The 26763-nt window shown below is 42.9% G+C and overlaps 1 pseudogene across 1 annotated transcript; it reads left to right on the forward strand.

The window, feature by feature from the left end:
• LOC311186982 (proteasome subunit alpha type-2-like) lies at window positions 1-26763 on the forward strand (annotated as a pseudogene). The gene is made up of 3 exons: window positions 1-5; window positions 4221-4277; window positions 26250-26763. The product of its transcript is annotated as a proteasome subunit alpha type-2-like (transcript).

Raw genomic sequence — 26763 nt, forward strand, 5'->3', positions numbered from 1 at the left:
ATGCCGTACGTGTGCTGACCACTGCGGCCGCTAACCACATGTGGCTGTTGGCAGCTCGAAATGGGGTCGTCTGAATTGAGATGTGCTGTCAGGGTGTGTTACATAGAGGATTTTGAAGGATTCGTATGAGAAAAAGAATGCAAAGTACCTCACTTTTCAATCAAGGTAACAGGCTAGGAAAGGACTATTCAGGGTCAATAAAACAGAAGTTTAAAATTAATTTCACCTTTATCTTTTTATTCTACTAACGTGGCTACCAGAACTTAAAAAAATTCTCTGTGGCGTATGTTATATATTTATATATGTCCATTGGACAGTGGTATCCCATTTTTACAGGCTAGGTAGCGGTGAACAAGATACTTTTTGACCTCATAAAATGAATACACTGCTGAGGACAGCACAGACAACCAATAGATAAGCGATATAATCATACACTGTAGTCAGCAATATGAAGAAAATATGCAGGGTTAAGGGCCAGAGAAAGTGTGTATATCGAGGAGGGTTATTTCACATGAGTCTTCCTCCACTGTTCTTGAAGTGGATTTGGGAAGAGGTGAGACTGGTATGCATAGAGGAGGGGGGAGAGGATAGAGTGTAGAGTCTGCTGGGAAAAGTTGGGCATGAAACGAGGTTGAGGATTATGTTGGGGTTGGGCGGAGTCTCTGCCTCAGGAAACTGCATCTGTGGAGGAAGGAAAGACAGAAGAGGGCTCATCTGCCTGGGAGGAAGCTCAGGAAGGCAGAACAAAGCAGGCCTGGAGTGGGTATGTTTCAGTAGACAAGTGGTCACTTACTGAAGTCCTCCAAGTATGTATACTGTAGTACTCTGTGTGTGTGTGAGTGAGTGTGAGAGTGTGTGTGTGTGTGTGTGTGTGTGTAGTGAGTATGCTATGGTATTAGGACAGTACTTCAACTACTGTCATGGAGACTCAAGTAGAGTGGCTCAAACCATCAGGAGAAGTGTATTTCTCTCTGTCCTGCTGACAGGCTGGAGTACGTTGGCTTTTTCACTTGTGTTTTGGTGCCATCTAGTGGATACATTTAAGTCCGACATGCCTTACCTTGTCTGTTTCAGGCATTCATCCCAAGTGATAAATAACCCTTACTGCATTTTAGCAAAACGGTACAGGTTTCTTTCAGACAAGGAACTCTTTAAAGCAGGGTGTCTTACCTTCGGCCCTATTCTCACTTGGTACTGGCTAATCCTTCCTCGTGGGGATGCCCGGGCACACAGGATGGTCTGCAGCATCCATGGCCTCTGCCCACAGGGTCCAGCAGCCCCTGCCCCTACCCTCTCCAGTTGTGACGACCAGAAATGTCTCCAGCACCGACAGCCCTCCCCAAGGGGGAATCACCCCCATCCAGAACCACCCCTTTAAACAGACCATCTCACACGCCAGGGCCTCTTAAGATCATGTGGCACAGACAGCCTGAGAGTACTGTGTGCTGAGTGGGAGAGGTGAGTCGGGCCAGAGGGGACACTGTTGGGCCAGAGTGACAGGATTTCTTCTTGATACTCCTGAGATAAACCAATGTTGCCTCAATAAAGAAAAAACCCAAGCTGTATGTATGCAAAACAAGCCTGGACATGTTCCATGTATGTCATCGAGGATCGGGCGTTTGCATGTATGGCCATGATTAAGTTAATAAACACATCCATTGCCTCCAGAAACGAACAGATAAGAAACCTGAGTAAACTCAGCTATAAGCACAGATGAACTCTTGCCATTTGCCACAACAGGGATGGAGCTGGAGGGGATGAAGCGAAGCAAAATGAGGCAGAAGAAAAATACCGGATGGAGTCACTGATACATGCAAGATAGAGAAATAAAACAAAGGGTCAGATAAAACCAAACCAAACCAACTCTAGATATCTGATTGCAGAACCAGAGTGGGAGGGGTGGGCCAATGCACTCAGGCGGAGACTGGGTGCCTTGGTCCATGCCTCTGAATCACAAAGAGTGCTGTAAACCAATGTCACCTAAATTTAAAAAAAAAAGAAAAGAAAAGAAAAAGAAACGCTGCAGAGAACTTGCTGCAGCCCAGAGACCTGCCTGATCCGGGGAGGCCAAAAGACCTAGGAGAAGTTGTAGAGTTTCTTAATCCCCAGGGCAAGGTGATCTGCAGAGGTGTAACCTAGAGCTGGAGGGAGTTCTGAGTACCCCAGGCTGTGCGCGGGCCCCAGCTCCATCCAGGGATGTTCCGGTGTGGATGATCTGGCCCAGGCGGGAAAGCAAAGCTGATCTGTGCCCGCCACCCCCACTCACCCAGGCCCCTTTGCTACCTGAGTCTTGTGGGGAAGCTGCTTGGGGGCCTTCCCTGGCTGGGTCACAGAAGTGGTGCCAATCACCTGCAAACAGCTCTCAGTCCTATGAAGCTGCATGCAACGAAAAGCAAGAATTAACCAGTCATGTTACTTTAAAATAACCAGTCTTTCTATTTACTGTCTGTCCTCCCACTTATGATCTATACTAATCGACCTGGAATCTTCAGTAGATGAGATTCTTTCTCAGTAATATATAAAGAGGATTAAGGGACTGGCGTGGCAAAGAGCCAATTAATTTCTGAAACATTACTCAGAATTCAAGTAATGAAAATTTTTGCTTAAGTAGGTAGGAGTCAAAACCACTGTATTGTGTGTGGAGATGCAAAAACAGTAGCCATCTCTGTCCAGCAGAGGGCATAGCTGTATAGAGTAACTGATGGAGAAATACTTAGAAAAGTAAAAAGTGCATTGCATTTCAGTCATAGACTTTAAGGATGTATGTTACCACATGCAAGTGAGTGCAGCTATGCAGCTAAAGTCATACAATGTGTTGTTTTTAGACAGCACTTCCAATGATTCCTTTACATTGTTTTTTTAAGTTCTATCTTTGACAGGATCAGAATTCGGTTAATCTCTAAATAAGACTGTTCATTTCCACTGACTAATATCATTTGAACCCCACGATGGGTAAAATGTGGGGTTAGCACGTTTTTGAAGGGTATGTTTTCTGTTCTCACAAGATCTTTTTTAGAGGCCAGACACAGAAGTAAAGCACCCCTCCATAGACAGTGCAGTATCCGCCAACAAATTAAAAAAATCAGGGTCATAGAGCCCCCATCTTGACAGTTTCAGATTTTGCTTGGCGTGGAACTGCCCGTGATGAGCTCCTGTGGTGGAGTGGACAAAGTCCCTCCGGGAGAGGGAAAACCTGTCTTTGTCCCTGATGGGTGGTGAGACCCTGGCTCTGGCACTACTGCTCAGAGCCCTTCCGTGCCCACCTGTCACCAGGGAGCCATGACCCCCCATGTGTTTGCCGTGGAAGAGGCTGGACCTGCACACATCAGCTGCCTGGCCCCGTCTGTACCAAGGTCAGGCGCAGCAGAATCAACAGCAGTGTCACCGAACGTCCGCCAGATGGCAGCTGGAGTCTCTAGCATTCCCTCTGCAAAGGTTTCACTGAATCTCAGGTCCTTGAGCAATTCAGGGCCACGGGAGGAAGCAGGCTCGCAGGGAAAGCTGGACTTCTAGTGATGTGCAGGTGGGGGGGGGCTTCCCTTAGCGCCCCCCCCCTTATTTTTTATCACAAACTCCTAAGGCAGATCACTCTTCAGTTGGGCTCCTTTAGAGATATTTTCATTCCGTTTTAGGAACTTTCCCCTTTAATAGTAATTCCACACTATGAAAGGACGTCACAGCAACACCTACAGAGATGCTTATTACAGTATAGCTTATGGACAGTCACACTGGAGGCACCTCGGGCACATGGAATGTTAGGCAGCCACCAGAATAAAAATTATGAATATAATATAGGGGCCCAGAAAATGTGATGAGAGACAAGTAATGTAACAGTAGAAGGAAGTACGTGTTGTGTTACTATGTTGAAATCGAAGACCTATGCGGCTGGGAAAAACTGCAAGGAAGACAGAATGATAATAACCCCTCACGTATCTCTCTCTCTCTGTGTCTCTCTTTCCTAAACCACATCACTCCGGTTACAGCGATATTTGCAGAACCGGATACTTCTAAAGGGATTTTCATGCTTTGTCTGAAATACAGTAGTGCCCAATATGCCCAGGAAGTCAGGGACGAAGTGGCATATTTCAATGGCTTATGGAGCTGATTTTTTTCCTGAGCTTTATTCCTCAAAACACAAATACAACAGCAACACCATGTTGGTGAGCACTCCTTCTAAAATGCATGGCGTACCTGTATTCTTCTTACTCTTTTCTTTCTAGCTCCAGCTGCCATGATGGCCAGCTTGTCTCCTACACCCGAATACAGTCAGCTCATGTGTAGGTCAAGTGCAGGGCGATCACCTCTACGTGGCAGGATCAATCTCTTCTGATCTTGATTCCTGGACTCTTGTTTGAACAAGTTTTGTTTGTTTATTGTTCCATCGTTTCTCTCCTGCATCCCATCAGGTGTCATTTTCACGGTCACCGTTTCCCAGTTTTGGGGAGCCTTGTGACTGCTTTTGAACAACTTGTTGAAAAATCACCCAACTCAGTTTTCTAGAATGGACCACACACAGCCGGAATGGGCTCCCAACTTGCTTGCTGTGTCTGGACAGTGCAGACATGGCCGTGTCCACTTGGGTACTTCGGTTTATTTCTCAGCTCTCGGCTGGCTCCTGGACATGCCGCGAAAGGACCCAGGTACAAGGACTTGACGCTGCAGGGAAAATAACACCCTAGCTCTCGGGACGGGGCGGAGTAGGAGCAAATCCAGACAACACCAACAGATCAATGGAAACCAAAAGCAGAGTGAAGCAATCAACAGCCATCCAGAAACCCGCGCTTTTACCAGCTCCATCCCCCGTCATTGTCTCCCTCCTGGTACAAATTTATGTCCAGTTTAGAAGGGAGCAGCGGGATGAGGCAAGCAGGCACACAAGACAGATAGAGAATAATCATTTCTGGGATTCAAGGCCCTTTCCCCTGAACTAACCAATAAATAGTCAGGCGTATTTTTAACATACACAGCAGGTTGTTAGATATTGTGGAGACTCAGAAGGATGCACTCAGGTTCCCTACTCTTATTTTTTATATAAAGAAATTAACAGTAGGAGTATCATGGACTATATGTGCAATGAAAATGGAATCAAGTGTAATTGACTAATGAAGTTAAATTATACCTAACTCTCCGGGGATGTATGTGCTGCATACATATTTCTTCTATCCAGGGTCAGTGCTATTTTCTTTTCATTGTGCTGCCTAACGTAAGACTCCAGCTCAACCTAAGTGTCAATGGATGGTGCAGGAATGCTTTGGAAGAGTGTTTCTACTATCAGTTGAACTCCACCTGGGAAAACTTATCACATCCAAGCCTTCCCTTTAGTCCAAAAATACTCTCCAAGAATTGCCAAAACCACAAAACAAAATGAGCAAACCCACCCCCACATCCTCAGAGTTGTGATTAAAACTTTCAAGAGGCCATAATTGTTGGTTCCTTTTGCTTAGTTCTGAAGAATCTTACAGTCCACAGATGGAGTGATGTGTGAGAATCGACCTACACTTAGATCAATGTATGAGAAGTGACCATCTTCTAAGAACTTACGCAAATTACTGGACAATTTTTTTGTACAGTGCGATTAGACATGGTCAGCAGCACTAGAGCCGTGATTGGAAGGTCCACACTGTGTTACTTCTTACCAAGTGTGGGTATAGATTGTCCAGGGAATGAAAGGGAGTATATTCAGAGTGAATAGTTGTATTTTGTCTAAAGTAAATAAGATTTGCTGATCGTTGTGCTAGAAAGCTAGCAGGGAAAATGGTTACTCTTTCCATAGTTTGAAGGCTGTATTAAAGAAAATCTACAATGTCCTGTTATCCAAATAAATTAGAAAGTGATATATCTATTGAATTCTGAATTATTCATGGTGGTAGGATTAACTTTGGAAAAATCACCTCGTGAAACATATTGGAATAATCCCAAATGAAATGTTTAGAGCCTTGAAACCATTCCAAACCCCATTTTACCCAACTTAAAAACATCCTTCCATTACACTTTCACAAGGTTGTGAAAAATTATGAAATAACTTTCCATCTTTTTGATCATTTTATATTGGAAATGATGATTGGAGACAAGATAGTCCACAGGTAAGGAACTACAGAATCCTTTCCTTTCCTGTGTAGAATGCTTGTGAACATTTCTAAGTTTGATGAACAGTACCTCAATGAATGTTGAGAATAACATCTGTACTCACTTTGTTAGGTAACCATTTGGTTTTCTATTAAGCTAAGCAAATCCCATCAACTTAATATGCATAACTGATAAGACCCATAGAAGTAAAGGACTAGCTTAATCGTTTATAGCAGTGGGTTTTAGCTTTGGATTCATAGTAGCAGCCCTTGGAGGGCTTTTAAAACCCCCAAACCCAAGCCACATCCCAGAGCAATTCAACTAGAATCTCTTGGGGCTGGCACTCATATAGCAGTATTTTTAAAGCCCACTAGGTGATTGTAATATGTAGCTGAGTTTGGGAAATACTGCTGCAGTCTATCCCTGTTTATTCTTAGTTAAGCTTAAGTACATTAGGGACTCTTTCTTGAATAATCTTTAACAGTCTGTTTCTTTCACAATCTTTAGGGGCCATTTCTGTTTCTTTTGCTTTAAACAAAAGGAAATCAGACCGAAAAGAATAATCTCATTTATTTTCTTTAACTCCTTTTTTGCTTCTTCTTTGTTCTTGGGTTTTCCACCATATCGTTCAATATAGCATAATAGTATAAGGGGTGGGGTCATCTAGGTTTGAATACAATTAGGTTGGCTATTTACTAGTGATCACAGATTAGCAATTTATTTAATCATCTATAGCAGTGATTCTCAACTGGAGGTAATTTCCCCCCCTTAGGACATATTTTTGATCATCACTACTGTGGGGGTGGCTTTTGACATTAGAGATGTGGCTAAACATCCTAGGACAGGGATTATCTACAGCACAGGGTTATCTGGCCACAAATGTCACTAGTGCTGAAACGAAGGCACCCTTAGCATCATGCTTTCAAGTCTTATCCATGCTGTAGCATGTATTAGTACGTCATTCCTTTTTCATGGCAGAATAACATTCCATTGTATGGCTCGTTCCACTTTGTGTATTCCTTCATCAGTTCATAGACATCTGGGCTGTTTTCACCTTTTGGCTACCGTGAATTCTGCTTCTGAAAACATTCCTGTGCAAGTATTCAACATGTTTTCAACTCCTTTGGATATCTATCTAGGAATAGAACTGCTGAGTCATAAGGTAACTCGATGCTTATTTAGCCTTTTAGGAAGTACTAGAATGCTTTCCAAAGTCACCATCATTTCACGTTCCCATCAGCTGTGTTTAAGAGTTCCGATTTCTCCACATATTCATCAACACTTTCTATTACCTGCTTTTCTGATTGTAGCCATGCTAATGGCTATGAAGTGGCATATGATTATGGTGTTCTTGTGCAGTTCAAAAAAAGGTTATCTGATACTCATTTTCCAGGTTGCTCTCTTTCATCATGAACATTTAAAATGACTTCAGTTAAAAACAATCTTTAAATGGCTATATCATAATTTGCTAGATGGTTTTTCTATCTGGGGACATTTAAATTTTTCCCAATTTCTTTTACACTATAAATAGATTTTTTTGCACATAGATTTTTTAATGTTTTGGTTATTTTCTTAAACTTTCAAAATCCATTTTTAACTTTTTATCTGTGAAGAATGCACAAAGGAAAACGCAACTGAAAAATTTTTCATGACGGAGAAAATATTCTCTCATGGATTACTATTTATCACCAGAGGTTTAAAGTGGCAGAAAACTTCCAATAAAGAGGATTCCAAGCAAGTAGTGAACACCAGTGTGGCCACTGGATCCATAATTTTTGTCATTGAAGCAATGCTGGTTTGTAACTCCTTACGATTCGGAGGAATCCATCTTTGAGTAGGGGTGAAAAGTCATCTCTAATTTCTACTTGAATAAAAATACAACTCCTAATGTTCATTATCGAGCTGGTATGCTTAAATTTGTTATTACTAAAAATAGATTTATATTATATTAAAAAAAACAGGAAATATAAGCAAAATGAAGGAAAAATCCCTCTCCGTGGGACTAATCAAAGCCTCTTTCTACAGGGTGAGCATCTTGGGTCATCGTGAGGTCTGAACCACCTCTTGTGGCTGAGCACAAGGATCCTCTGCCCCCCCCCACTCCCCCACCAGGCATTCTCTTAAATGCCCCGGGTCCACCTCTGAAACCTGGATTTCCTCTTAGAAACCCACATAGAGAAAAGTAGCATTTCTTTCTACTTTCTTTGGGTTGTTTACATATATTTTAAGAGCAAAATTCATACAAATATTTGGAAGAAAGTTCCAGTGCGTTCTTCCACTTACTTCAGAAAATTGATTAAAATTGGAGTGACATTAATTCCCAATGCATTAATTAGACAGCTTGCTGGGTCCATCTTCTGCTCATTTAAATAATTTCCCTAAGTTCTACTTTGCCACTTTTGTATGCAAAGAAGTATCACTGAACTGATTTGATTGTCACAAAAGGGACTTTTTGAACTGTAAAAAAAAAACCAAAAAACAGAATTAAAAAAAAAATCTTTGCCAAATTGTGAATGTGGAAATACTTCTGCTCATTTATCATTCACAGTCAAACATTTATTGAGTGCCTACTGCATGTATGGCAAGATGCCATGGCCTCAAGTACACAGTAGGTTGGGTGCTAGTGAGACAGTAATGCTGAATGGAAGAGGTTGCATGGGGAGTCTCTACCTGAGAGCTTTCTAGAGGCCAGCTTTTTTACAGTTTCTCTGGTTAGAAAGTACAGATAAAAGCCAAACATGATGGAACAGGGAGGAGCCCCGGGGTGTTTGACCAGCATGAGAGCATGTGTGGTTGTGGTGTGCAGTGCTGAGGTGAGTGCAGCCTGTCAAAGTGAAGCAGGTCAAGGGGAGGGAGGGAGAGTGAGATTTGTTTCCCGGGGCGGTTCCACCCTTGTCCCTATAGAGCCACAAGTGTCCTAAGCCAGGGCTGGCAAAGCTGTCTTGCTTTGGAGTCTCTCAACTCTCTTAAGAAAAAATACAAATAGCTTGGGGGCGCAATGGACTAAGGTGGAAGCGGGCAGCTTTGGTGGTGGCGGTGGTGTGGTCATAGACATCTGAAGAGGTGTGAGTTCTACCCCTAAAACACATACAGTGTTGCAAAGCAACGTCACCTCAATAAAAGGAATACAATTAAAAAAATCACAAACAGCTTCCTTTTCCGAAAGAAAATGAAAGGAACTACCAGGTAAAGCTCTGGCTTATAGTCAGCCCCCTTCTTGCATGCTCCACCCCTGCCTTCTGAGGGAGGGAATCTTCTTTCAAAACCCATTTGACAGCAGTGTTGTTTTATATGGTAGACCCACACAGGGCCCAGAAACTTCTGCCCCTTCTCTCAACTCCACGTGGGCATCACTTTTAGGAAGGAAGAGCTTTGTGGCGGCGCAAGACTTCACTTTCTGATGTCCAGGCTGGACTTTCATCAGTGTTTTTTGTTTTTTTTTTTCAAATACGACTTTTTTTTTTTAAAGATTTATTTATGCATACAAGAACTGGGGTCTAGGCCAGAGGTGTGTGTATGGGTGAAAGGAATCACCAGAGACAGAGTGGGGAGCAGAACAGGCAGACTGATGGAAATACACTGCTGAGGGGAGCAGCGGGTGAGACAGGAGAGGTCTGCTGCGCCATGTGGGTCACCTCCCTGGCCGGGGATCGAACTTGTGCTGCTGTGGCTGGTGATAGCTTCATAGTGGTGAGACTTAACCCCTTGCCCCACCAGGGAGGCCCCTGGACTTTCATCTTTATTCAGAACCAACTCTCAGAACTGTCTTTTCTCTCTTCTAACTGCAGAAGGATTATTGCCCTGCATCAATGTGTTCATGTTCATCTGCCGTTTTTTGTTTTTACTGATTTGGGGGGTCTGGTCTACCCAGTCAGTTGTCCTTACCTCTCCTAGAATGGCCTTCGATTTCCAATCATTTGGATTTTTCCTGCTTTTCAAGTGCCACTAATTGCCTACTCAGATTCTGCCTTTGACTAGAATATGTTATTTGAACCTCTTTTCCGCTTCTCTCCCGCTGCCTCCTGCTTCTGGTTGCTGAATGACTACGGGGAGCTCACGCTTGCACATGGGCTGGGAAAATTCTGAGAATTACAAGGCATTAGCTACGACTCCCGCAAAGCTCAGAGCACCCAGCCTGCTCCAGCAGTCACCAGACGTCTGCTTTTCTTCAGTGACGATGGGATTACTTAAGGTTTGAAGATTCAAATGGAAAGGATTTCATTTATCCCTAAACAAGACAAAACAAATTGCCACCTCACCTGCGATGAACCACCTAGCCTCTGGGTGGCGCCGTGGAGTCCCAGCCGCTCAGCCTGCTGGGCTCACTGACAGCGAGCTGATTGGAATAAATATAAACACGCCGCGTGTCTCTCCAAGTATATGCTTCTTATTGAAACAGCTTACGGTAAGCACCATGGCATCATTTATCCAATTTATTACTTGAATTTTCAGCCAGCAATTCCATCTGAGGATGGAGAATTGCAGTGGGCTCCTCGCAGATTCTGGCACTGAGAATTCAGAGATCTGAGGCCTGGGTAATCTGGCATTTTCCTGTATGCTTAGATTGTTAATGCAGGGGCTCAGGTGTCCCGAGTAAAGACAATTGCAGCTCTGCCGCTAAAACCCCAATAGCAGACTGGCAATCCAGGCAAAGCTGTGTTCCCCATTCTGAGGACTCGGGAGAAGCCTCATTTTGTAGTCATTTCATTTCAGCTGTTTACTCTCCACGGTGAATACTAAATACAGGCATAAACTGTAGAGAGGTAGTTTCTTTTCCAGGCGATGGAATTGCCTAGAAAACTCTGGAATTAAAAAAGACCCCTGAATATAAATCTTGTCAGGCCTGATAATTAATGCTTGAAATTTTTATCTACTCAAAGTGGTGAGAGCTGTGGCAGAGTGTACTAAGAAAAGCACCCCCTTTTGTCTTTTTTGTTTATCAGTCAGCATTACATAGGAAGAGGCCCCCACAGACTTAGCACGTCCTGTCAAGCTCTCTTGTTTTAGGGTGTTTATAAATCATAGAGCGTGTTTGAAACAGAAAGTAATGGTGAGTTCCAACGTGTGATGAAAGGGCGGCCATTAGTGTCATTTTTTTCTTCCTCCATCTTTTCCCTAGAGCTCCCGGGAGGAAAATATTAGTGGGTAAAGGGAGCTCGTGCTGAGGGATGGAAAATAGCTGAGAGGTACCACAGCGCTTACTTTCTTGAGGGTGGGGTGCCCCTCACAGCCTGATCACAGTTTTGGAATATCCTAAGGTTGGTATATCAGTTAAGTTACAGCCAGAAGCGAGAAATCACACGTTATTTGAACTCTCAGTGGAATGGTTTGCAAAGTTCTGCATTTGCACCAGAGGTGACCTAATGTTTTCTCCTCATCTTCACAGGGCCGCAAACTAGACTGTTCTCATCATCTTATGAGAAAAGCCAAGTATTGTATTTTAGCAGTTTCCATGGTTCAGACACAAATGTAGCGAGGTTTATTTGAAGTGTTTGCTTGAATCTGAAAAATTACTATAGAAGAAAACCCTAACTATAAAGGAGAATGTTCAAGCTGAATTGGTAACTGAAAGGAACAAATTCCCAAATCGTATGTATGCAGGATTTCCTGTTTTAGCAATGGCAGTAGGAGGTTATTGGACTAACCTTCCTACATATATAAGTTGCAAATATTAGACAAAATAGTAACAAAATAACTCTTTGAAGGCACTAGAGAGTGACAAAAAAGCTGCAGAAATTGGATTTGACTAATCTTAAAGGAGGGAGCTGCACTCAGAAAGATTCAAGTTTCTTTCTATAGCTTTTCCTCTGAAGGCATCTTCTAGTCTATGCCAAACCCAGACAGACGGCTGATGCCCTATTGACTCAAGGTGTTAGAAGGAGATGCAAGAGTAGCTGGACTTTGAGAAGTGAAGTCCTAGAAAGGAGGGTGTCATAGAGGGGGCTGCATATAATCTTCCCTTAAGTCCTATCTACATGTGCATAAATATCTCCCCTCACATCCTAGACTGATTCCTGAATTGAAGTTGTACCAAGGCTGTCAAAGGAGACCAGGGGAAGGCAATATGTGGAAAGCTGAAAAGAAAAATATGGGCAGCGATTTGAGCTCCTGTCCACATCAGGGGAGACAGTATGGAGTTAAATGGGTTTAGTAAGTACTTTGGGATTTCCAAGGGAACTCCAGAAAGGCCACGTCTAGAGTATTAAAACTGTCACAGGACTCAGAGATTAGTCCTAATGCTAGAACAAATCAAAACAGATCCGCCCTGGCCAAGTATAAAACTAAGTGTCTACATGTTCAAGGTTATCTGCCAGTCATTTAACTATCTGGTATAACAAAAATTAAGAATATTTCATTGGGGATACCAGAGTCCAGATTCCCTAAAACATAACCTCTGTAATGTCCAATATACAGTAACTATGACAAGATCTGTACAGAAAAGCAGAAACATGTACCCTAAGGTCAGCAGAGAAAGCAGTGAATAGAAAGACTAAAATTTGTAGCTAGGAATTTTGAAGTAGTTATTGTAATTATGTCCAAGAATCTAAAATGAAAAAAAATATTATAATGAGTGAGCAGATGGGGAATCGAAGCAGAGAAATAAAAAAATGATAAAAAAGAACCAAACGAAATTCTAAAACTATACATACAATAACAGAAATGAAAAATTCACTGACTAGGCTTAACAGCAGTTTGGTATTGGCTGGCAAGAGAAAGGATTGATGAATTTTAAAGACAAATAAATAGAAATTTTCCAAATTAAAGAAAAAAAATTGAAAAAAAAAATGAGCAATCTTCAAAGACAAGTGGAGCAGTAGCAAGTGTTCTTCATGTGTGTAAACCAGGTCTGAGAATTAGTGGTGAGAATGAAGCAGACAAAATGAAGAAAGAAGGCTGAAAAGTTTCTAATGGCGAAAACGATCATTTTATAGATAAAGGGAGCTCAGTGAACATTAAGCAAGAAGCTTACAAAGAAAACTACACCTAGGCATATATCATCGTCAAATTGCTGATAACCAAAGGTAAAGAGAAAAGCTTGAAGGTAGCATGTGGGAAGGAAGGCACCTCAGAAACCAATGACTGATGGCTGACTTCTCATAAATTATGAGTCTCAGGCCAATGGAATGACATTTTTAATGCATTTATTTTTTATTTTTTATTTTTTAATTTTTTAAAGATTTATTTATTTATTTATACACGGGAGGGTGAGAGAATTCACCAGAGCCAGAGCAGGGAGCAGAGCAGGCAGAAGGACTGAAGTACACTGCTGAGGGGAGCAGCGGGCGGCAGAAGAGGTCTGCGCGCCATGTGGGACCCTCCTCCGGTGGCCGGGGAGCAGCCGGGGATCGAACCGGTGCTGCAGAGGCTGCAGGCAGCTTCGCAACCCAGCGCTCAACCGCTGCGCCACCGGGGAGGCCCTTAATGCATTTAAAGAAAAACATTCTATCAGAATTCCATATACAGCAAAACATAAAACAGAAATCTATGTCCACAGAAAGTGTCTGTTTTTTTTTTTAACAAAGGGGAACACATTAAAAATATATTCCAAAAAGAACAAACGCCGAAGGAATTTGTTTCAAGTAGAGAGCTTCACTGCAAGAAATGAGAGGAATTTCTTTAGACTGAAAGGAAATGGCATCAAATGGGATCACAAATACCAAAGAAGGGACAAAGAGCACGAGAGATGACTACTATTTGCACAAATGTAAAAGACTTTTGCTTTTCATTTTTAATCTTAACTTTTTAAAAATACAACTGATTCAAAAGGAAAATAATATTTTATCTTAGGGATAATTATATATATAACACATGCATATATATGGGTATAAAATATATGGTTAATAGAATTATACTGTTATAAAGGTGCTCACATTTTATATAAATTGGCGTAATGTTAAATCTACAGAGTTTCTGATAAGTTCAGAATTGTTATGTTTAAAATAATTACTAAAAGTAACAAAAAGAATAAATAGATGAAAAGTCAACTGAGTAAAGTGAGGTGGTAGAACAGTATTTGATTAACTGCATAGAAAGCAAGAGGAACAATAAAAAACAGGACAAATTAAAAAAGTATTATAAAATGTATCTGAAAGAATAAACAAATGGAGAATAAGCAAAAAAAAAATTACAAGATTTTGTTCCATTCGATGTAAAAAGTGACCAAAACATTGTGTTATTAGTGCAGGAGAAGACAGATCAATGGAAATAGACCCATGCATGAACTCAGGGGGATTTGATATCTAATAAAGAAGGTATTCCAACCTGGTGGTGGGGGTGGGGGAAGCTACAACTAACACACTCGTTGGTGAAAGACTCAATGCTTGACTCGAAGATTGAATATTTGCTCTTATATTAAACGTATCGGAGATCCTATGACAAGGTCATTTAAGCAGAGTAGAGAGAGGGGATAGTGTATGAAGAGGAGATTCCAGTTAAGGCAGGTTTTGTCTTTGTGAGTTTAGGTAAAGAAGAACATATTCTGTTTCTGTTGAAGTCCACAGCTGTCATGAATACTGTTACGAATATAGATTTAATTACACTTTTGTGGGTCATGATGCTCCAGATACTGATGGGGATATGGTTTGGTGGAAAGCCCTTTTATTTTGGGAGTGGTCTGTCTTCTTACTGATTGTCATGTGTCTGTTTATGAGAGACAATCCGTTTGTCTACTCATGAGAATATGTCCCTTTGATTCGGTTTTCGGCCTGCTCAGCGCTTCCCTACATTGCTGTTTTGTGTTACACTAATCAAAATTGATAGTTATCAACCAACTCTGACATCATTCTGATTTTATGAGTATTTTTGCACACGGGCTGCTCCTTGGTTATGCCTATAATTGGTACAATAGCTGCGGACTCATTTTTAGATTTAATTGGTTGTTCTTGACTTACTTTTAAGTAGTTTCTTGTGTGCAAAACAATTACTGAATATAGGCTGATGAGAATGCCATTCATCAGTCTGAAAGCATAGTCACTTTCCTGGGTCTGCATTGGGAAGGAGGAAATTTGTTAGGAAAAATGTATACACTATAAAGTGAACTCAACATTTAGTCATGCCTTAGAAAAATACGAGTAATCTAAGTATGAAGACCTTCACTTAATTCAATCATTGTTTAGCTTAATTCTATTTAATTCGGTCAGAATCCCATGAAACCAAACTATTTGTAGTAAAGGCAACATAACTCCTCCTCTTGTTTGCATAGACGTTAATTACTGTAGGCAGGAGCTATGGTGTACTCAATTATTGGCTGTAATAATGTTGTTATTTAATTAATAATGCATGCCTCATATCTGAGGGAGAGAGAAGAATGCTAAGGCTTTGGAGAATGATGATAACCAAAAAAATATTGTGGATTGTGGTTAAAAGATTCTATAGGCCCTGAATGACATTCAGGGGTTAATTTTCTTTTTGACAAGCAAATAACAGGATCTTGGTCCTATTGTGTCTTGGTTTTCAGGTTTCCTGAGGGAGGGAGAGTCTATTTCAGTTCATCCCTTCATCCTAGGGCATATTTTTATGTCCTAATGCATGGCTAAGCAGTGTTTTCTAAGCCTGGGATATTCATCAAGACCCCTCCACCTGAGCAGGGTTTGAACTATCATTCTGAACCTTGAAAATTGAATATGTATTCAAAAAATTGAATTCAAACTATTTGCATAATAACAACACAGATGTAAATGATTAGCAAACATTTTGCACCTTGGGCTACATGTCTACTGCAGCCCTTACTGCAGCCCTCCTTCTGTTTCAAGATGTTACTGCCAAGAATTCAGATTTTGGGTATATCATGGGTGCGTTGTGGACACATTTCCCATAGAAATACATGGAAATTAGTTGGCACTGTAATGACACTATTTATGCTTGGCGACCTAATGGATTAAATAGGGCTTTGGATGGTCTCAGCCTTGTATCATGCTGCTTCTATGATACAGCGTGTGCATCCCCAATGTCCTAAACTATAGGCTTGTTAAATGAACGTAACCAAAACTTTTGTAAGCTGTCATCATTTAGATAGACTATACCTGTGACTGACTTTAAAAAAAAAAAACAAAACATTTCATTCAGCATTTTCACTTTTATGTGGGTACAGCTTCTGATTTTTGGTGCTGAAAAGGGAAAAGTCAGGCTTTCATTTTAAAAGAGAAGAATGACTCTCCGGATGATGGGAGTGATGAGCATTAAGCCGTAATTCTATAATTCAAGCAGAGGCTCGGGAATCAAAGACATTCTTTGATGATCCGATTGCCTACTTAAAAGAGCACCCTCCCCCCTTTTCTGCTCCCTTTCAGATAACTGGTATTATCCATCTGAATAAAATGTGGCTTTTAAGAGAAAGAGTGTGCTGGGTGCCTTCTTTTTCAGTCCAGTTTCCTTCACTTACTCCATTAGAGTAAAATAAATGATTCTGCTCCTTGGCGTCCCATATCGTCAGGTCTAAATGGGGTTTTATTTTTATCTTAAGAATATTTCGGCTTAAAGGCAGCAAATGAGTCTTGGGCTTCTTTAAGGCCTAGGTAGAGCCACCTGATGGCCCAAGGAGCACTGAACCCGGGGTTCAGGGGGGTGATCTGTGCCAGGAGCCAGGATTCCTCTCACACTGGTGGGCCACTGGTTGGCCAGAGGCTGCCTGGGTTGGAAGTGAACTCCCAGACCCTTGGCTCTCGGCATAGGACAAGGAGGTGGCTGCAGAGGCTGAGGGGCAGGGCTCAGAGGAAAGTTGTCTGTGCTGGGCTGCCAAAGCCAGGGCTACCTAGGCCACAGCTGGACTGAGGGCGCACAGAGGCCTGCAGAGAGACCTGGGGGAGGGGGTGGAGGACAGAGGCCTGCAGAGAGACCTGGGGGCGGGGGTGGAGGTGGGCAGGGCAGGGCACCTACCAGGGCCTGCTTCAAGGCCAAGGCAGGGGCAACTGCCCAGGTTGAGGCCAGGGAGCTTGTCCAGGGCCCTGCTCTCAGAAGGACCCCGCGCTTGGCATTTAACGTTCTGCTGGTGGCTCCGGCATGGCTTACCGATGCACCTTGGACTCTGGTTTTATAAGTGACATCTGATGGTCGGGCCAGGCACAGGGCCCTGGGACCAGTTCTCAGTCTCAGGGGACTGTTTTCTGGTGCCTTCCCGCCTTCTCCCTGCCCAAAGACTGCTGCCACCCTCTGCCTGTGGGGGCAGCTGCTGCCCTTCTCCAGGCGGGGGCTCCTGCTCATCACCACTCCCCTCCGGCGGGTGGGGGTAGGGCAGGGCACACTCTGACCTGCAGTGATCTGGGTCCCTTGGAAACCTGAAATGGACAAAGGGCTCCGGCCCGGCCTGGGGCATTGGCTGGTGGGGCTGAAGGCGGTGCCGTCGCTCATGCCCCACTGTGTCCTGCCACGCCTGGTTGCCGGGCAAAGTCCTGGTGCGGTGCCTGTGGGTGCTGGGGCCCACTCTCGCCCCCTGACTTCCGGCCTCCAGACCTGTGCCCCCGCGGGTGCCTGAGTGATGCTGAGGAGCCAGGCAGCCCTAGCAAGGAAAATCACCAACATACCTTGACAGGGAAACTGTAGAAAGGCAAACTTTTTATACACTAATAACTTTAAGAACACGTTTTTCTTGTGTTTCTCGACAAGGAGTCTCACATTTCATTTTGCAGTGAGCCCTGCAAATTTAATCGCCAGCCTGGGTCAAGGTAAGATAATTCTTAATAGAGAGATTACTCTCCAGGTCAGAGCAGGAGGAGTCGTTTTAATGCCCACATCAGGGAAAGCAATAATTATAATAAAGTTCAAAACGAATTCCATTTATTGAGCCCTTAGATGCCATTCATGGTACAAATTGCCTTATTTATCTCTTTTAAGCTTGACAACGACCGTGCAAGCCTTAGTTCCACATAACTGACTCTCAGACATTTGTGCCATTGGCCCCAAGTCGCAAAATTAGGGCGCGGAGACTGAACCCAGGCTGTCTGACGGCAGAACTCAGCATTTCTAGTTGGTGCTGTGCAACAGCTATGCCCATATCTTTAAATTTTCCACTCATCACATTAAAACAGAAATATACACAGGTGAAATTAGTTTTACTATTCTACGTTTTGCTTCACCCAATATATCCAGTATTACCATTTCCGAATATAATCCATATAAAAATGATCAACAAGAAATCTGTTTTTTTATCTTAAATTCTCAAAATCCTGGGTGTATTTTACACTGCAGGCGTATCTCAGCTTGGATGCTAAATGTGTATTCGACATACTTTGCATTTAGATTTCAGACAAATTGCAATTGTTGAAAAAGTAGATTCACATACCTAAGATGTTCCAAGAATACTTAAAAAATTTTCCAGTCACTGAATTCAGTATTTATTTTTATGTTTAATGAATTAGGTGATATTGAATACAAAATCCAGTTCCTCAAGTGCAGTAGGTATATTTCAAGTGCTCAGCAGCCACACGTGACCAGTTGCCATGGAGCTGGACACAGCTCTAGGCTGCATAGAAGCAGTCAGAGGTTTTCGGGCAGGGGTCGGGAGAGATTTCAAAGAGTCAGGGATACACAGAAAGGGAAGGGGAGGGTTGCGTGGCTAGGAGGGGGCACTGCCATCTCCTCAGCTTTAGAGTCAAGCATGGAATGGGCATTTCTCTTGCATAAATACTTATTGAGGGGCCTCCCTGGTGGTGCAAGGGGTTAAGACACAACCTATGAAGCTGTCCATGGTCTCTGCAGCATGAGTTCGATCCCCTGGCTGGCCAGGAGCAACCCATACGGCGCAGCAGACCTTTCCTGACTCGCCCGCTGCTCCCCTCAGCAGTGTATTTCATCAGTCTGCCTGTTCTGTTCCCCGTTCTGTCTCTGGTGAATCCTCTCACCCTCTCGCACATCTGGCCTGTACCCCAGCTCTTGAATGCATACATAAATAAATCTTTAAAAAATACTTATTGAGTGCCAATTATACATCAGGCACTGTTCTAAGTGTTGGGGGTGCAGGACCTTCCTTGCACTCACGTTTGTGTTTGTGGTGTACGTGGCGAGGGTCTGGTGCAAGCCCAGTCGTAAACACACATCTTAGAGCCCTAGAGCTGCTGGAACAAGGCACCACAAACTTGGTGGCTTAAAGCACAGAAATCCAGCGTCTCATAGTCCTGGAGGATAGAAGTCCTGAATCCCTGTGTGGCAGAGTAAGCGCCCTCTGCAGGCTCTGCAGAGCTCCCCCTTGCCTCCTCTAGCTTCTCAGCCTCAGGGGTTCCTTGGCTGTGGCCCCGTCACTGCCCTCTCTGCTGTCTTCACAGGGGATCGTATCTCTCATTATTTGTGTCTATGTCCAATTTCCCTCTTTTCTAAGAACACCAGTCATATTCATACTGGATTAAAAGCCTGCCATACTCCAGTGCTGTTCACAGGTATCTGGGGTTAAAACTTCAATATATCTTTGGGGGGGGGTACAACTCAACCCACAACTATGCGGACACCAGCAAAGACAGTCCAATAATCTCAGAAAGCATGGCATGATCATAAAGCAAGGCAGTGGGATTGAGCAATGGCCACGAAATAGGCCAGATCTAAGACTCACAGGAGGAGGGACAGGCCAAAGGAATCAAGGAGAGACACACACACTCTGCCCCCAGCAGGGCTTCATGTGCCCAAGGACTGACCAGTTTCACCTTCTTCCCTCCCCCCCCGCCCCCCCGCCCCCCCCCCCCCGCCGACTTTTTGGGTCCTGCATGGGGACACCAGGTGGTGGCGGAGGGGAGGTGCAGGCTCCGAGGAGTTCAGTGCTCCCTGCAGTCTCTGCGAGCCTATTGCTCTTGCTCCATGGCTCTTTCTCCAGTTCCTTGTTTTTGAAACTCATGAATGAAGAATAACCACAAACAAGGGTGAACTGGTCAGCTGACATTTTGTCCCTGTGGCACATACAGTAACCCAAGGGCAGCTCTGAGGATGGCCAAAATAACTTGGCCCCGAATGCAGTTCTCCAAGACTAAGTCAACAGCATAACCTAGATTGTTGCAAGTGTTGTCAGCATCCACATCACAACAGGTCACCACCTTGATTTTACTCACAGCTACAGCTATAATCTTTGGTTCAGTTTCCCACTGGGCCAAATTAGATTTGGAATCTGGAATCACAAGAGATGTCCATGGGACAGAAAGGGGCACAATTCAAGTTTCTAACCATTACTTTGAATCACTTCTGTTGTGAATCTGCAATCCAAATCACTCTCCACAGCAATATGTGAACAAAGACATTTAAAAAATCAGATAAAAAAACTCACTCCTCCAAAAACAAACCCAAACCAACCAACCAACTGACCAACCAGCAAAATTCAGAGATAACCTTGCCTGCTGTCCTCATTTCTAAAGTAGAATCTTAATATTCACCATAAACAGACATAAATTCCAGGTGGAGTGAGACTTCAAAAGGAAAAGCAGGGCCTCCCTGGTGGCGCAGATGGTTGAGCACAGCGCTGTGAAGCTGTCTACAGCCACTGCAGTGCTGGTTCCCTCCCTGCTGGCCTCGGAGCAACCCACATGGTGAGCAGACCTCTCCTGTCTCGCCCGCTGCTCCCCTCAGCAGTGTATTACGTCAGTCTGCCTGTTCTGTTCCCTGCTCTGTCTCTGGTGAATCCTCTCACCCTCCCACGCATCTGGCCTGTACCTGGTTCTTGTATAAATAAAATAAATCTTTAAAAAAAAAAAGGAAAAGTAAAACTTTCCTAGAAAAATGGAAAAATTTCCATATTCTTGAAGTTTTCTGTCCCTCTTGAAGCATGGCACTGAAATCACAAACATCTAATTAAAGTATTGAGATACTTGACTTCATTAAAAAAACATAAATACCTTACAGGTGGCCCCAAGTACCAAAGTTAAAAGACAAACGTTAATACATGGAAAAGTTGCAACATATGTGACAGAAAAAAATATGGAGGGGTTATTGTAAACCCTGTGTCTCAAAGCATCTATCACTGCAAAGCATCTATCACTGTAATATGTAACGGGGTCTTATAAACCAGTAAAACAAACAGTTTGACGGAAAACTAGGCAATAGGCATTTGGGGCAACATGGATGGAGGTGGAGGGATGATGCTCAGTGAAATAGGTCAGAAGGAGAAAGAAAAATACCGATGGTGTCACTTATATGCGGAATACTGAGAAACAAAGGGACAGATTAAGCCAAGCCAATAACCCTAGAAATGTGGTGGTAGAACCAAGGCTACGCTGGGGGGTAGGGGTGAGGAAAAGTGGGGAAGGAGCACAGTGGACTATGGTGGTGGACTACGGGGGCTTAGTGGTGGGTGGGGTGTGCTCATGATACCTGAAAGGAGAAACTGCATACTTCTAAAATTCAAGCAATGTTGTGAGCCAATGTTACCTCCATAAGAAAAGAAAAACAGGCGATAGGATGGACAGAAAGAATCAAGTCCTAAAAGGGTTCAAATGGGCAACACCTCTGTGAATATCTACTCAATTTTATTAAAAAGGAAAGAAATGCAAACAAAAAAATAAGATAGAAATTTTGACTTATTGGTTGGCAAAGACTAAAATGATCTACAAGGCCCAGGATCGGTGATGGTCGGAAAAAAAGGGGCTCTCACACACTTGGGAGAAATCTAAAATCAGAGCAATCTGGGGGTGGGCCATCCAGCAACATTCATCATAGTGACTAATAGGCATATATTTTGCCCAAGTGACTCCACTTCTAGGAAATTATCTTGACAACATAATGAAGCAAGAAAACAAAGATATTAGGTGTTTGATTGTAATAGAGTAAAAATGGAAACTACTTATGTGCCCAACACCAGGGGACTGGATGATAAATGGCCCATCAGGCGCCATTCATAAGGGTGAAGGGCACAAACATGAAGAAACACTCATGATGTGTTAAATTTTAAAACTGGATTTTGCAATACTGGCTTTAGTGGGGTCCTCATTTTGTTGCAAAATGAATTTGAAAATGTCTAATTAATAGTGATTCCCTCTAGAAAGAGTGGAAGTAGGAAAGATGTTATACTTTCCTTCAAAGAATTAGAAGGCAGGGTTCCAGAGTCAGACTTCTGGGGTCAGACTGTGGGTTTCCAGTTCTGTCTCTGCTATTTACAAGCTTCTCTCCTTAGGCCTCTATCTTAATAGAGGCTTTCAGCCTCTATTTCTTTATCATTTAAATTGGGCATAGACACAGCTTCTTGCTCACAGGGTCTTTGTGGGGATTCTTATTTGCAAGTATTGTTTCATGTAGCAAATGGCTAGAGCTCAACACATTCAAGCTGTCATCATGTTTTTTATCTATATACCATGATATACACACACCTATTACTCTAACAGTAAAAAGCAACACATATATATGAGGTGGCCCAAAGGTACAGAAACACAGGCAAATAGATACATCAAGTTACTTTTGATATTTTATCACCATATTAGTAAAATGGCACCTGTGATTCCTGAATTTATAACCACCCTGCATATTTGATTTTCTAGTAATTTTTAAAAATGAGGTGGAATTCATATAACATAGTCCTTTTAAAGTGGACAATTCATGCCAGTTAGTATATCTACAACATTGTGTAGTTACAACTTATATCTGGCTCCAAAATATTTCTGTAATTCCAGAAGGGAAGTCAGTTCCATTAAGTACTTGCTCCGCATTCCCTTCTCCCCCCTGTGCTAGGTAATCACCATTTTGCTTTCTATCTTTGTGGATTTACCTGTTCCGGACATTACTTATAAGTGGAGTCATACAGTAAGTGACTTTTGGTGTCTGACTATGTGCTGGAGGGTCATCCACGTTACAGCATGTATCAATACTTCATTCCTATTAAGTCTGAATACTATTCCATTGTGTGTCTGTATCACATACTTGTTTATCATGCACCTGCTGATGGACATTTGGGCTGTTTCTACCTTTGGGCTACCATGAATTGTGCTTCCATGGCCATGCATGAATACCTGCTTCAACTCTCTTGGGTGTATGCCCAGGAGTTGAATTGCTGGGCCCTATGTAACTCTGCGCTTAACCTGAAGAGCTGCCAAAATATTTTCCATAGCAGCTGAACAATTTTTCATTCCCACCAGCAGTGTATAAGGGTTCCAATTTCTCCACATTTCTCCCAATATTTGTTATTTTCCTTTTTTGATTCTACCAATCCATCCTAGTAGCTGCGAAGTGGTATCTCATTGTAATTTTGATTTACATTTCCCTGATGACTGATGACATTGAGCATTTTTTCACTTGCTTATTGGCTGCTAGTATATCTTTTTTTTTTTTTTTTTTAGTTTTTTTTTTTTTTTTTTAATAGAGGCATGCTTTATTTATTTGTTTGCTGGTTTGTTTGTTTTGTTTTTGTTTATACATGCACTGGGTACAGTCAGAAGCGCGAGAGGGTGAGAGAATTCACCAGAGCCAGAGCGGGGAGCAGAGCAGGCAGAAGGACCTAGGTACACTGCTGAGGGGAGCAGCGGGCGGCAGGAGAGGTCTGCGCACCATGTGGGACCCTCCTCCGGTGGCCGGGGAGCAGCCGGGGATTGAACCGGCGCCGCAGAGGCCGCGGGCAGCTTCGCAACCCAGCGCTCAACCGCTTCGCCACCGGGGAGGCCCGGCTGCTAGTATATCTTTAGAGGAAATGTCTATTCAAGTCCTTTGCCCATTTTTTCAGTTGGACTGTTTGTATTCTTGCTGTTGTTCTTCGTATATTCTGGATGTATATTTACCTTTGAAAACAAAGAACCTTTGAAGATTCAACTTGAATCCTCCAAAAAGCCTAATGTCCCAGCTAGAATTTTATTTCTTCACACTCAGGGACTATGCAACAAAGAACATCTATGGCTAACAAAGCCTAAAATACTTAACTCTCTAGTCCTTTACAAAACATGTCTGCTGACATCTAGACTATAAACTCCTTGAGGGCAGGGATGGTTCTTGGTAGAGATTTGAATGTTCAAAATGATGGTCCTTGGCCACTGAAAAATCCAGTGTTTTGCATTTACTACATAGTGAAGTAATATCTTTCGAGAAAAAAAAAATCTTTCCAAAGTGATTATGACCCAAAGATTCTGACCTTCTAATTTATTTGGAAAATTTACCTAGATGGAATTCCTCATTTTCTCATAAAGCAGAATAAATGAAGTGTTGCTATGATTTTGTTCACCGAATGTGGCTGAGTTTCTAAGAAATAATTTGAGAACAATTTTCATTCTGGCAACCCTGAGGCCTGAAAACCAGTGCAAGCCAGACAGCACTGTCAGCACATGGTCAGCCACAGTCCTCACTGGCTGCTGTGGAAACACAAGATTATTGGTCTAAAGCGTCACTCAATTTATGGCGCAGGAAGTGAGCTTCCTGAGCTAGAACCAACAGCGACCTCGCTGACAGCTAAGGCTTGCCAGTGTCTTGCTCTTAAACGAAGAGGTTTCGGGCTGACAGAAGGAATGTGCTTAAAAATAATGTATCTATTTTCGAGATCCCAGACGTGGACATTTCCACATGGCTGTTTTCACCTCAGCCAGGCCTTCCTTGCACATCCAAAGTAGCGCAACGCAAGAGGCTCTTTGCCCTTTTCTTTGCTGTATTACCTTGATTTCCTTTTCCTTTGCTTTTTTCAGTCCCGGCTGGAGCATTTGTCAGGTCTTGACAATCAGATTGAATTTAGGAGACGATGACTGCAGCCTTGTGGAAAGAGATTAAAAGTTGTGACTGCACGGCCCTCTGATCGTCTGTGTGAAAGCCTGTGGTCTGGATTTGGTTCGAATTAAAAGCAGACGGAATCACTGAGGTGAAAGTAAAGGAGACGAAGGCGCTGTCTTGATAACCGGTGGGGTGCCTGTGCGGGGGCTGCATCAGCGGGGAGTGGGGACGCAACTGTTCTATGACCGTCAACCAACTTTTTCTATAAAGGGCCAGAGAGGACATGCATTCAGCCTCGCAGGCCATGCCATCTCTGTTGCAACTACTCACCTCAGCCACTGCGCAGACAATGGGGAGTAGCGTGGCCACGAGCCAGTAAACTTGAGGCGCAAACAGGCTGCGGGCTAGGTTGGGCCTGCCTGTAGTAGTTTGTGAGTTCAGGCCTATACAACCCACTGAGATTTGGCTGCTGCGTTTCTCCCTCCTGCTGCTACATTTTTGAGAATTTCTGTCTTAACAACACACTCAAGGAAGGTGACCAGGGAAGGAAGGCAGAACTGCTGTTCAGAGAGAGCACGTGCTCTGTGAACACCGTCTGCAAATGAACTGGGCCCGGCACAAGGCTACAGTCAGAGGGGACATGTTGTTCTAGCCACATTCGGCTGACAGATTTAACTGGAAGAAGTGAGAATTGACTGAGTGTTATCAATAGGCCTAAAGTAAACAGGGGAGATAATTTCCCCCAAATAGTGTATGCCTGCCCCTCTTGTTCAGATAATCTTGGGGGGTTCTCATCTGGTTCTTTTCTCCATGTCAATGATCTGTGCATGGTTTCAGTGTAGGTTATTCATTCATATAGTAGGTTTTCTTTCCGAACATAAATACTCCCAAGATGCCTTTTAATTTCTTCTGAGAAGAGGTTGGAGTGACAAAGTGGAGTGGTCTCTCATCAGGTATTTTAACACTAACAGCTGTTCATGTATGCTAAGATGACAGTTGCTGAGAGAGTGTTGATGTAGTGTAAGGACAGGTAGACATGGGGTAGAAATGGGATGGACTAGCTATGCCTGCCATTCTTCCCTCAGATTAGACTCCATTTTTACCCATATTTTGACCCAGTATTTACATAACACACAAACCGGGGGAGAGGGAGGAGGGTGGATTATGTCATAAATGATGGTGAAAAAATCAAATTCTGAAAAAACTTGGAAATAAAACAGTTTAGGACCTCATCTCACCCTACACACTAAATGAATACCAGATATGATAAAACATGAAAGTATAATAAAATATATGATTTCTGAGTATAATAAAAGATAGGGTTGGCAGAAAGATATGATTCCTGAGTAGAAAGTGACTTTCTATGCATAAAAGCAAAGGAAGAAACCACATTGGCTATTGGAAGAAACCACAATGGCTACACTAATAGTTTTATAAATCTCTAGCAATTATAACTGATATCTATATTCAAACTATAACCACCTCTTAAGACTTAAAATCATCTCTATAACTGAAGACATCAAAATAAAATGGAAAGGTCAACACCAGGAAAATACTTGCCAAGAATAAAAAGAGTTAACATGGTGCTTTTGCTTTTCAAGTCAAGATGGCGGGCATGGTTACAGCTTTTTGCTGACTACTTTCAGCCTGTCTGGTAAACTTGTCCAGACTGAACATGCTTTGGCTGCTGTAGCTAGAGGAGCACCTTCAGTGGGAATTTAAGCTGCAAATGGTGTGGTATTAACAACTGGGAAGAACCAGACATCCATTCTGTATGATGAGCACAGTGTACACAGAGTGGAATGAATTACCAAACATCTAAGCCTGGCATAACGTGCATGGGCCCACATTACAGAGCACTGTGCACAGAGCTTGAAAACTAGCTCAGTTAATACTGTCTTGTTTAGAAAGAACCCACACTCACAGCTCAGCTGGTACTGAGAGTAGCTTCTGTGATGCAAGAACACACCATTCAGGTAAGAATTTGGAGTTTCTTATTTGTGGTTGGGACGAGGGACAGCCATATTTATTTCTTCAGATCCATCTGAAACTTACTTTGCCTGGACAGGCACAGTCATGGGCAAGATCTACGTGAATGAGAAAACTTTCCTTTAG

This window comes from Talpa europaea, assembly GCF_964194135.1.
Source record: "Talpa europaea genome assembly, chromosome: X".
NCBI classification, from domain to species: Eukaryota; Metazoa; Chordata; class Mammalia; order Eulipotyphla; family Talpidae; genus Talpa; species Talpa europaea.